This window comes from Ranitomeya variabilis, chromosome 4, assembly GCF_051348905.1.
Source record: "Ranitomeya variabilis isolate aRanVar5 chromosome 4, aRanVar5.hap1, whole genome shotgun sequence".
Classification (NCBI taxonomy): Eukaryota; Metazoa; Chordata; class Amphibia; order Anura; family Dendrobatidae; genus Ranitomeya; species Ranitomeya variabilis.
Window position 1 is genome coordinate 739,773,930 of NC_135235.1, and position 12,550 is coordinate 739,786,479.

Sequence of the window (12,550 nt, forward strand, 5' to 3'; positions counted from 1 at the left end):
CTATGTACTCTCTGCCTGTTTTGTGGTACAATAAAGCATTGCCACACTGTTTTACCCTCACCCTATGTTGCCTGAGAAGCGTTTTGCCCATGTTAAAAGGAAAGCGTGATTTCGGCGTGACGATCCCTGGTCCATGCGTTTTCGGCTAGCGGGCGGCGCTCATAGCATTCCGGCAGTGACAACCATAGACTTCTGCTGGAGACCTCTGGTTGTCATGCCGACCCATAGGTGACCCACGATCATGTGATGGGGTCACACTGATGGGCAGTATTTTCGGCGCGCTTGCTGACATGTGCCAGAAAAGATGTGGGCTCAGCGCTGGAGCCAACATCAAAGAGAGGGAGTCTGACATCGGCGTACATTTATGCCTGATGTTGGAAAGGGGTTAAAGAGGATTGTTTTCACAGAGACAAAAGTGGTAATCAATCATGTATACATACATATATGTGTGTGTGTGTGAAGCCACGCCCACTCCACATAGCCCCACCCACTCCGCATAGCCACATTCACTCCACACACAAAGCCCCGTATAATAAATATTTAATATTTGTACTTCATAGGCACATCTTCTTGACCACAACAGGTTCCACTGCCTGTGTTGCCCATAGCAACCAATCACTAAGCATCTTTAATTTCATCAGAGCTGTTTAAAAGATGAAAGCTGAGCTGTGATTGGTTGCTGTGAGCATCAGTTTTCCTTGTAGACAGTTGTGGTAACTGAGGCCTATTATTCTCATTTCTATGGTGTTATCGTCCTTCTGTAAATCTGGGAATAACACAATTTATTACCGTGCAGACACAGACCCCCCCTCTGCCACAGACTGCAGGGGGCCCAGAATCAGGAACTTCTATTTGTCTGGCATGAAGCATCTCATTAACTTAAAAACTTCACACACAGATTAAAAAAAGACACACAAGACGGATTTCTCCAACCCAGGAATCATTTTACTCTGTGTAACAGCTCCACCCTGACAATGCCGGGTTCACTTTATACCTATTTATACAGCTACAACTAATGCCGCTCTAAATGACTCCTTCTTTACAGTGTCTAACTAAATGTTATTACTGAAATGCTCTTTGCTGCGGGACACTGCGCCTCCACCGAGTACAGATGGGCGGGAACCTGGAGATTACACCCAGGTATATACTATATACAGGGGAGATGACATACAGGTATATACTATATACAGGAGCAGATGACATACAGGTATATACTATATACAGGAAAAGATGACATAGAAGTATATACTATATACAAGAGCTATATACAAGAGAGCTCCACTACTTTTCCTGATCTAAGACACTCTGAACGAACAACAGCCGGCAAGCCCCCCTATCGCTATGACCAAGAGAATTTTGTACATTCGCACAGAGAAAGAGAAGACGGCCATAAGGCCATAAACTTCTCGAAGATTCTCGCCCGTGGAATGGTGAAGAAAAAGAGCGGGGGCAGTGTAGGGAGGAGAGCCAAGTTAGCAGACTTTCCTGTGTGTCTGGACTGGAACCGACCGGGCTGTCACCAGTGTTGCAGGGGGAAGAGATTGCTGGCTGGAGTAGTTCAGGACATCTGACTGATGGGGGCGGGTCCAACAAAAATAGTTTGAGCGGGAAGACGGGACACTTGGTGGGGACCGAGCTTGTGAGTAGTGAGACGGTTAACTCCCTCTTCATGGACCCACGCCCGCTAGCTGTGTCTATACCCCCAGCTAGCCAGACATCCTACCCTCAGCCCAAAGATACTTCCATACCAGGTAGTGACCAGGATAGAGAACGTACCTTTGCTCTGCTCACCACCGCAGAGGCACCGCTTAGTCCCATCCTTGCGGTGCCTGCTGAGGACTGGCCCGTGCCTGTGTCCGCTGGACTGTGTGCTCCTACTGTGGCCTTGCTTGTCTTATAGTCTCCTGCTGCGGCCTTGCTCACTGAACTTTCTGCTTCTGTGCTGCCGACCATCACCTCCACCCCACCATCCCCAACATGCGCACGCAGATCGCATGGCGAAGAACCCGAAGGATTCGTCATCGCAAGGAGAAAGTGCATCGCTCATCTGCGGGACTGAATCAGATACATCTCGCGCGACCGAGGGATCTTCCAGCCACCTTCCTCCAGCACACAGAGACTGATAAGTTAACCTGTTATATTCTTGTGCATTTGACTTTCCTCCATCCTCATCTCACAATCTTTACCCCCATGCTTGTACAATTACTGTTCCTATACATCAGAGGTCCCCAACCTTTCTGACCTTGAGAGCCACATTCCGCTCTGCAAGAGGGTCGCTAGCCATATCCAGCTCCTGCTCCCCTCACACTAGTGGCATCAAAAGCCCCAATTACAGGTATAATGATAACCAAAGCTTTTACACACAAATCACCCCAAAGCACTATACCATGTTCCAGGGGTTCCCACCACATTAAGCATTCTCTCATCACGCACTCCCACCAGTCACATCCATCTTCAAGCACCTCCTCTAACAGGTAGTATCATCCTGTCTCCAGTGTACCATACTTAAATTCTCTAAACCCCCATGACCAGTAGAAGTGTACCCAAATCTGCTCTTCTGTGCAGGGCTACTCACAAAGTTCACAATTTTGAGATGTGCTCTTCGTACCAGTTTACTAAATCTAGAGCTAATGCACCAAGCGGACAGCCGCGAGCCACAATTCATGGGACCGACCGAGCTACAGGTTGGGGGCCCCTGCTATACATAAAGAACTTTTTAACCCTTGCTCTGCCTCCTGTGTGTCACTGCATCATACACACCTGCTGGTATCCTACAAGTGGCATAGGCGGCAGGATGCAGTCAGGTAGTATGCAGGCAGCAGACCAAGCAGTTGGGGGGGCCCAGGACTAGCCTTTCCTTGGGGGCCATGCTAATTTTCCCAAGTTCACGGGGAGCAACACTATGCTTTGGAGCTGGACTGAGCGCCTTAGAGGCATGATGAGAATGCACCCCATGACCCTTGTGCTGGAGACTGAGGTGGCCACTATGGCCCTGGTCGGAGAAGCCAGGGATTCAGTAATGTTATGGACCCCACGAGAGCGGGATACCTTTAATAAGGTGCTACAGATCTTGGAGAAGACTCACGGGGACCCCACAGACATAGGGGAACTGAGAACACAACTTTTTAGTAGGATGTTGAAGGAGGGGAGACCGTGACCCAATATATGAATGCCTTGCAAAAGAGCTACACACCGCAATTAGGAAAGATGTCAGGGGACTAGGACCCACAGACATAATGCTACGAGACCTCCTAGTGACAGGCTTGAGAGACGTGCTGACAAAACAAGCCCTGCGAGAACGTGTATGGGTGAACCCCAAATGACTTTCACTTAAGTAGGGAGTGAGGCACGCATGCGTGAACAGGAGCAGGGGGTGACAGTCCTGGTGGGGAAGGTCCAGAGCGTGGGGGTGTCTGTAAATGCTATTGCTTATAACTTAACTTATTAAAAATCAGTTCGATTCTCTAGGCCGAGTAACACAAGTGTTCTCTTTTACATACAGCAGTTCTCTGTAATTTACACATTGTTTTAAAACGAAATATTCTTCAAAACACACACATTATGAGAAAGTATTGGGCCCCCTGGAACTTTTCAACTTTTTCCCACATGTCATGCTTCAAACATAAACATGCCAAATGTAAAATTTGGTGAAGAATCAACAACAAGTGGAACACAATTGTGAAGTTGAAAGAAATTTATCGGTTATTTAAAATTTTTGTGGAGATTCAAAAACTGAAAAGTGGGGCGTGCAATATTATTCGGCCCCTTTACTTTCAGTGCAGCAAACTCACTCCAGAAGATCATTGTGGATCTCTGAATGATCCAATATTGTCCTAAATGCCTAATGATGATAAATATAATCCACCTGTGTGTAATCAAGTCTCCGTATAAATGCACCTGCTCTGTGATAGTCTCAGGGTTCTGTTTTAAGCACAGAGAGCATCATGAAGACCAAGGAACACAACAGGCTGGTCCGTGATACTGTTGTGGAGATGTTTAAAGCCAGATTTGGATACAAAATGATTTCCAAAACTTTAAACATCCCAAGGAGCACTGTGCAAGCGATCATATTGAAATAGAAGGAGTATCATACCACTGCAAATCTACCAAGCCCCGGCCGTCCCTCTAAACTTTCATCTCAAACAAGGAGAAGACTGATCAGAGATGCAGCCAAGAGGCCCATGATCACTCTGGATGAACTGCAGAGATCTACAGCTGAGGTGGGACAGTATGTCCATAGGACAACAATCAGTTGTACACTGCACAAATCTGGCCTTTATGGAAGAGTGGCAAGAAGAAAGCCATTTCTCAAAGATATCCATAAAAAGAGTTGTTTAAAGTTTGCAACAAGCCACCTGGGAGACACACCAAACATGTGGAAGAAGGTGCTCTAGTCAGATGAAACCAAAATCGAACTTTTTGGCAACAATGCCAAACGATATGTTTGGCATAAAGACAACACAGCTCATCACCCTAAACACACCATCCCCACTGTCAAACATGGTGGCAGCATCATGGTTTGGGCCTGCTTTTCTTCAGTTAAAATTGATGGGAAGATGGATGGAGCCAAATACAGGGCCATTCTTGAAGAAAACCTGTTGGAGTCTGTAAAAGACCTGAGACTGGGAAGGAGATTTGTCTTCCAACAAGACAATGATCCCAAACATAAGCCAAAATCTACAATGGAATGGTTTACAAATAAACGTATCCAGGTGTTAGAATGGCCAAGTTAAAGTCCAGGACCTCAATCCAATCGATAATCTGTGGAAAGAGCTGAAAACTGCTGTTCACAAACGATCTCCATCAAACCTCACTGAGCTCGAGCTATTTGCCAATGAAGAATGGGCAAGAATTTCAGTCTCTCGATGTACAAAACTGATAGAGACATACCCCAAGCGACTTGCAGCTGTATTCGCAGCAAAAGGTGGCACAACAAAGTATTAAGTTAAAGGGGACGAATAATATTGCACGCCCCACTTTTCAGTTTTTGAATTTCCACAAAAATTTAAAATTACCAATAAATTTCGTTCAACTTCACAATTGTGTTCCACTTGTTGATTCTTCACCAAAAATTTACATTTGGTATCTTTACGTTTGAAGCATGAAATGTGGGAAAAGGATGAAAAGTTCCAGGGGGGCGAATACTTTCGCAAGGCACTGTAGTTAAAAAATAACATTTCCCACATGTCTACTTTACATCAGCAATTTTTTAAACATAATTTTTTTTGCTAAGAAGTTATAAGGGTTAAAAGTTAACAAGTTATTTCTCATTTTTCCAACAAAATTTACAAAATCATTTTTTTGAGACCACATCACATGAGGTGACTTTGAGGGGCTACACGATAGAAAATACCCAAAAGTGACACCATGCTAAAAACTGCACCCCTAAAGGTGTTCAAAATGACATAAGAGAAGTTTATTAACCCTTCAGGTTCTTCAAAGTAATTAATGGAATGTGGATGGAAAAAATGAACATTTAACCCTTTTTCACACAAAATTTACTTTAGACCCAATGTTGATATATTTTCACAAAGGTAACAAGAAAAACTGGACCCCAAAGTTTGTTGTGCAATTTCTCCTGAGTATGCAGATTACCCATATATGGGGGAAAAACTACTGTTTGGGTGCATGGCAGGCCTCAGAAAAGATGGAGTGATGTTTTGGAAAGCAGATTTTGATGGAATGTTGTGCAGGTTTCGTGTTGTGTTAGGAGAGTCCCTGATGTGCCTAAACAGTGGAAACCCCCATAAGTGACCCCATTTTGAAAATTAGACCCCTCAAGGAATTTATATAGATGTGTATTAAGCACCTTGAACTCACAGATGCTTCACAGAAGTTAATATTGTTGAACCATGAAAATAGAAAAATTACATTTTTACCGCAAATGTTCTTTTAGCCCCAAATGTTTTATTTTCACAAAGTTAACAGGGGAAAATGGATTTCAAAGTTTCTCCTGAGTATTCCCCACATGTGTCCAAAAACTACTTTTTAGGCACAGAGCAAAGCTCACAAGGGAATACTGGAGTTCAGATTTTGCTAAACTAATTTGAGGGTGCATGTCACATTGGGAGAGCCCCTGAAGTGTCTGAAGTGCCAGAGTAGCAGAGCCCCCATAAAGTGACCCCATTTTACAAGCTACACCTCTCAATAAATTAATCTATGGGTGCAGTAATCATATTGACACCACAGGTGGGTCACAGAATTTTAAAACTTTAGGCAGTGAAGAAAAAATAATTACATTTTTACAACCAAAATTTTGTTTTAGTATTGCTTAGCCATATAGCAAGACTCAGGAGGGACGGAGCGTTATTTTCCTCCTATTTCCTAATTCCTCCAGATTTTTCTAGAATAATTTGTGTACTCCATATACAGAGCCACTAAGTGCTAGAAGAGCAGAATCCCCTCAAGTAACCCAGTTTTGGAAATTAAACCCTTTTTGGAATTTATCTACAGCTTTATTGACTATTTTGACTCCATGGTTATTTTGCAGCAACAAGCAGCAGTGGATGTTGCTTAGTGAAAATTGCAAACTGCCATTGTGGTACCCATACGTTGTAGTGCCCAGTACATTGCAGTCACCAGTATGTGGTAGTGCCCGGCTCATGCTTCTGTAGACACACAACTGTAAATTAGGCGGGCTGTCATCACTACAAAAATGCCAAACATGTGGATGCTAAATGTGGTTTAGACACACTGCGGTGATCAGAAGGGAGGGACATTTGGATTGGTGAGTGCAGAACTTATTGACTTTATTTTGGGAGGCGAGGAGCCATAGCGCTTTTCCAGAGCTTTTGTGCTACCAGTAGCATGGAAGCCACTTATATTTCCATTGACAAGGGATGGACATGAGTGGGGACATGCTTTTTTGTGGATTGATTTGACGCTTTTGTAGGGAACATTTTCCATAACATTTGGGATCACATTTATCCGGCGCTCTATGCTGAGCACTTACATCTGGGTTTACATCTAATGAGTGACGTGATACAGATGAGACCCCCAAGTTATTCACTATAATGCAGCAAAGGGGGGGGGGAATGTGAAAACCACAAAAAATACGACAATGGGAAAAACTAGAGAAAATAAACCTTTATTGAAGTACATAACATATACATAAAATACGGACATAACATGGAACAAAGTGCAAGGATAGTGCAGAGCAACAAAGACTGCTGTCTGTGCAAAAAGAGGGACGTGCAGCTGAGGAACTGGCTACTTATAAAATGGATACACGGTTATATGCTGGGGAATATGGCTTGCCCACTATGGCGCCTAATTACAGATGGTGTCCATGTCCACCTGAGCATTATACCCTCCCTATACAAATAGAGGCTAATAGCGTGGCTCCAACAATAATAACTACTATGCCAGTGCAAAAAGAATGAGCCAACATAACACCGTATAATCAGCAAGGGTAATGCATGTTTTAGGAGGTCTCACACATCAGACCTAATCCACAAATGAACCAAAGATACTTCCCCATAACCGCTACCATTAGGGTGTATCACCTCCCCACATGGAGTAGAGCAAGGCACAGCTGCTCCCGAAAATGTTACCTGCTAGTGCGGCTGCTAATGTTCTGCCAGGGCCTCAACAGCACGTTCGCCCGACGCGCGTTTCGGAGCGGAACTCCTTCGTCAGGGGGCGGGTAACATTTTCGGGAGCAGCTGTGCCTTGCTCTACTCCATGTGGGGAGGTGATACACCCTAATGGTAGCGGTTATGGGGAAGTATCTTTGGTTCATTTGTGGATTAGGTCTGATGTGTGAGACCTCCTAAAACATGCATTACCCTTGCTGATTATATGGTGTTATGTTGGCTCATTCTTTTTGCACTGGCATAGTAGTTATTATTGTTGGAGCCACGCTATTAGCCTCTATTTGTATAGGGAGGGTATAATGCTCAGGTGGACATGGACACCATCTGTAATTAGGCTCCATAGTGGGCAAGCCATATTCCCCAGCATATAACCGTGTATCCATTTTATAAGTAGCCAGTTCCTCAGCTGCACGTCCCTCTTTTTGCACAGACAGCAGTCTTTGTTGCTCTGCACTATCCTTGCACTTTGTTCCATGTTATGTCCGTATTTTATGTATATGTTATGTACTTTAATAAAGGTTTATTTTCTCTAGTTTTTCCCATTGTCGTATTTTTTGTGGTTTCCACATTCCCCCCCCCTTTGCTGGTTAAATAGATTACGATATGGTTAAATAAGTCCGGCTAGCACGTAGTTAGGTATATACGTGCGGATGCTACCTACGAGATGTGGCCATCTAATACCTTTCTCTTTCTGTACTATAATGCAGCAGCAGAGCTAAGGCCCCGTCTCACATAGCGAGATCGCTGCTGAGTCACAAGTTTTGTGACGCAACAGCGACCTCAGTAGCGATCTCGCTATGTGTGACACGTACCAGCGATCAGGCCCCTGCTGTGAGATCGCTGGTCGTGTTGGAATGGCCTGGACCTTTTTTTGGTCGTTGAGGTCCCGCTGACATCGCTGAATCGGTGTGTGTGACACGGATTCAGCGATGTCTTCACTGGTAACCAGGGTAAACATCGGGTTACTAAGCGCATGGCCGCGCTTAGTAACCCGATGTTTACCCTGGTTACCAAAAAAAACAAACAGTACATACTCGCCTTTCGGTGTCCAGGTCCCTCACCGTCTGCTTCCTGCTCTGACTGAGTGCGGCCGTACAGTGAGAGCAGAGCGCAGCACCGCTGACGTCACCGCTGCGCTCTGCTCTCAGTGTACGGCGGCACTCAGTCAGAGCAGGAAGTAGACGGCGAGGGACCTGGACACCGAAAGGCGAGTATGTAGTGTTTTTTTTTTTTGGTAACCAGGGTAAACATCGGGTTACTAAGCGCGGCCCTGCGCTTAGTAACCCGATGTTTACCCTGGTTACCCGGGTGCTGCAGGGGGACTTCGGCATCGTTGAAGACAGTTTCAACGATGCCGAAGTCGTTCCCCTGATCGTTGGTCGCTGGGGAGAGCGGTCTGTGTGACAGCTCCCCAGCGACCACACAACGACTTACCAACGATCACGGCCAGGTCGTATCGCTGGTCGTGATCGTTGGTAAATCGCTATGTGAGACGGGGCCTTAACTCTGGACTCCGTTCAGCCTTTGTTCAGTGATGTCATTCTTTTCAGAGGTGAGCAAAACTATGGTTAACTGCGCTTTTATGAATGCCTAAAATGACAAACACCACAGGATCATAGGAAACCACACGGCATCCACAGTGACTCCATCTGCCTCATTATAGGGAATCTTCCACCTGAGGTTTCATCTCAATCATGTATTTCAGAGATTTACATGGAAACCCCGTGTAAGCGCTCAGCTCAGAATAAATATGAGCCCAGCCTTACTGCGATCTTTGGGAGGCAGAATAAACAAATCAACAACAGGTGAAAAATAGTTTTTATTTATTTTTACGCTGTTCACTGCGTGTTATAAGTGATTAGGCAACTTTGTTCTTCGGGTCAGTGCGATTACAGTGATACCAGACGTGGGGACACAGGGGTCAGTGGGTGCTCTAGTCCCCTAGCTGAAACCACATGGACCAGTGATCATCTCACCGAATGCCCGCTATCCTTTTACCGTGGGCATAATATTACTCAGAAAACACAGGTAAAACAGTGTGGCAATACTTTATTGAGCCACAAAACAGGCATATTACATATAGAACAGTCCCGACAAAATACCCAAGATGGTGAAAAATTACAGAGTCTCACACTAAGGCTGCGGTCACACTAGCAGTATTTGGTCAGTATTTTACATCAGTATTTGTAAGCCAAAACCAGGAGTGGAACAAATAGAGGAAAAGTGTAATAGAAACATATGCACCACTTCTGCATTTATCACCCACTCCTGGTTTTGGCTTACAAATACTGATGTAAAATACTGACCAAATACTGCTAGTGTGACGGCAGCCTAATGCTGACTCGCCAGGATAAGAGCAGCTGTGACTTCAGAATTTCCAGTGCTGACTACCCCACCTGTGGAATGCAGCATCAACATATTCAACCTCCTGATGATCCACAAAGGTGAAACGCGTAGAGTTTCTGAAAACATCTAAACCCAAAGTACCTCTCCTGATTGCTGTTATCATGACAATAGTTATATTTTTCATGTGCCTTTGAACATTCATTTGTCCTTGGTTATATATGTTTTATGACCTGCGTATATACTATGCTATGAAGCTACCCTGTGGGCTAGTTTTATTAAACCTACATCGACAACTGAGTGAATCACTCCAATAACCAATTAATAATTGAGGCTGCATGCAAATGTATAGTGAAAAAACTATTTTATTGAACAGCAGAACCTCACATAAGTAATAAGGGTTAAAACCCCCCAAATATATTACAGAACAAAGTTAAAAAAAAAAACACTTGACAAAGTCATATTAAGGGGAAGAAAACCGGAATGCACATTCCTGCCACTGATCCCCAGCATTTGCTAATAGCAACATAAACCAGCCACACTTAATACCACAATGGTTAGTACCAAGCTTGGTGCAGAAAATCTACTGGTTAATTCCAAAATGCTAGTGCATAATGTTACCAATCATGCTCCCAAGACATCAGGGGGTAAAGTGCCAAAAATCAATGCTTACCCATGTGGAAAGGGGAACCGGGCACAGTGGTGCATGCCGCAAAAAGCCTGTGGGCCAGTTTGTTTATCATAAGGGACCTATGCAAGGTCAGCCATCCTTGAGTGGTGCCAATTCAGCTGACAAGTAGGGTGCCAACCTCCGCTGACAGGCAGGACTTTCATTTGTAGGGAACAGCAAAGCGAGGTACTTTCTTTTATGCACATGTCAATTTATCAATGTGATAGTGTTCACCTTTTTCAGCACATACCTTTTTAGGTTGTCTGCCTTTGTTATCAGTCCTCACACAGCATTTCCTAGGAGCAGGGGTGCCATACTCGTTCATTTGTCTACGGTGCCAACCTCCGCTGTTAGGCAGGTATTGAGTCCAGGATATTTTGTGCAGGGTGAACTCAGCTAGCAGTTGCTTGCACGGTGATTGTTGTCTGTCTTTTTTAAGATTATTCATTAAAGGTTATATTTTATATATTTACTTCACTTAGGGTTATTTTTAGGTAGTGTCACCGAGATAAGAGCAGCTGTGACTTCAGATCTTCCAGGGCAAAGCACACAACAAGCTAAGGAAGCTGGACAATAGCAATTGGATACTATAAAACTTAACCTTTAATAGGTTAATTAAAAGGTGTCATATACACTAGAACAAAATACAAAAGTAGAAAAGGAACCCCAGTGAGTTACTATGCCCTAGGAACCCAACACAGAAAAGGAAAAACAATCTACAAAAACAGCACACAAAAACGTGTAAAATGACAGCACTATTGGTCTCTGAATACGATACAATCAGAGAGGAGAAGCAGATAAACACCTGGGTAACAAAAGGATAACTCTATGAGGACATTTGAGCAGGACCAAATTTACCAATTAACATATACGCACTGGTCGAGCTTAATGTACCAAATATCACACTGTCTAGATCAATATCTTATTGGTGTCATACAGACAAGATCTTGTCCAATGTTGAATACAGCTGTGAGTTATCTCGTCCTAGAACCCATAGGAGCTTAATAAACCGTATTGCTTTTCCCTCCTATTGTAAAAAATACTGCTTCTGAGTTCATATAAACCATAGTTAATTAATTCGCTTGTCTATCATGAACCATAGTTGCTGTCAGTACAAATGCAGCAGGTTATAATAGAGGCTTCAAAATCATAAAAAACATTCATAACCGCAAAAAACACACATATATGGAGGGAACCATGCTTCCTCATCAAATTCTATGAGCATTCCATAGTGGTCAGTTTTGCGGACTATCAATTAATTTATTTGCCCTTAGTGCTCCATTTGCACGCTGATATGCATAGAGTTATATAATCAACAGCCCACAAATGTGGGTAGATCTCACCGCAAATTGAAGAAACGTTGTCTCATGGTGCAACCTTTCAAAGGCGGTGAGATAAAAATGAAGCCTCGATTATGAATGGCGTTTCATCCTTATGGAATCATCAGGGGAGTCTCAAGATCTGCGTTGGCTGCCTTACCGGTCTCCCCAGTTCTGTGGAATTTAAAGATTCAGACTGTCGGCGCGTCAGGGAAGCCCCGCCCTTGGCGTGTGACGCGTCTCAGGGTCGTGAAGATTACTTCCGGTATTATCAGGGCGCTCGTCTGGAGTCATGGACCGCAAACATCACAATGAGGTGAAACGCAAGCGTTCACCTGAGTTGTGATTCTGCGCCCGTCCAGATCTATAGCTTATCCACCCCCATACCCGTGTGTTGGGACATATGTCATGCGCTGGTAAGTATCTCCCCAGGCAGGAAAGTCCCAATTTGTGCCGCACATTAAATGGATGTCTGCCTGTGTATAACAGACATTACTTATGGGCTAAGCATGCAAAATAAGGCGGATTCGATTGGTATCAGCACCGTCTTAAACCCACAATGGCATGATTCAGCGTTCACTTAACACCTTATTACAATGACACTAAGAGAGGTAAATACAGAC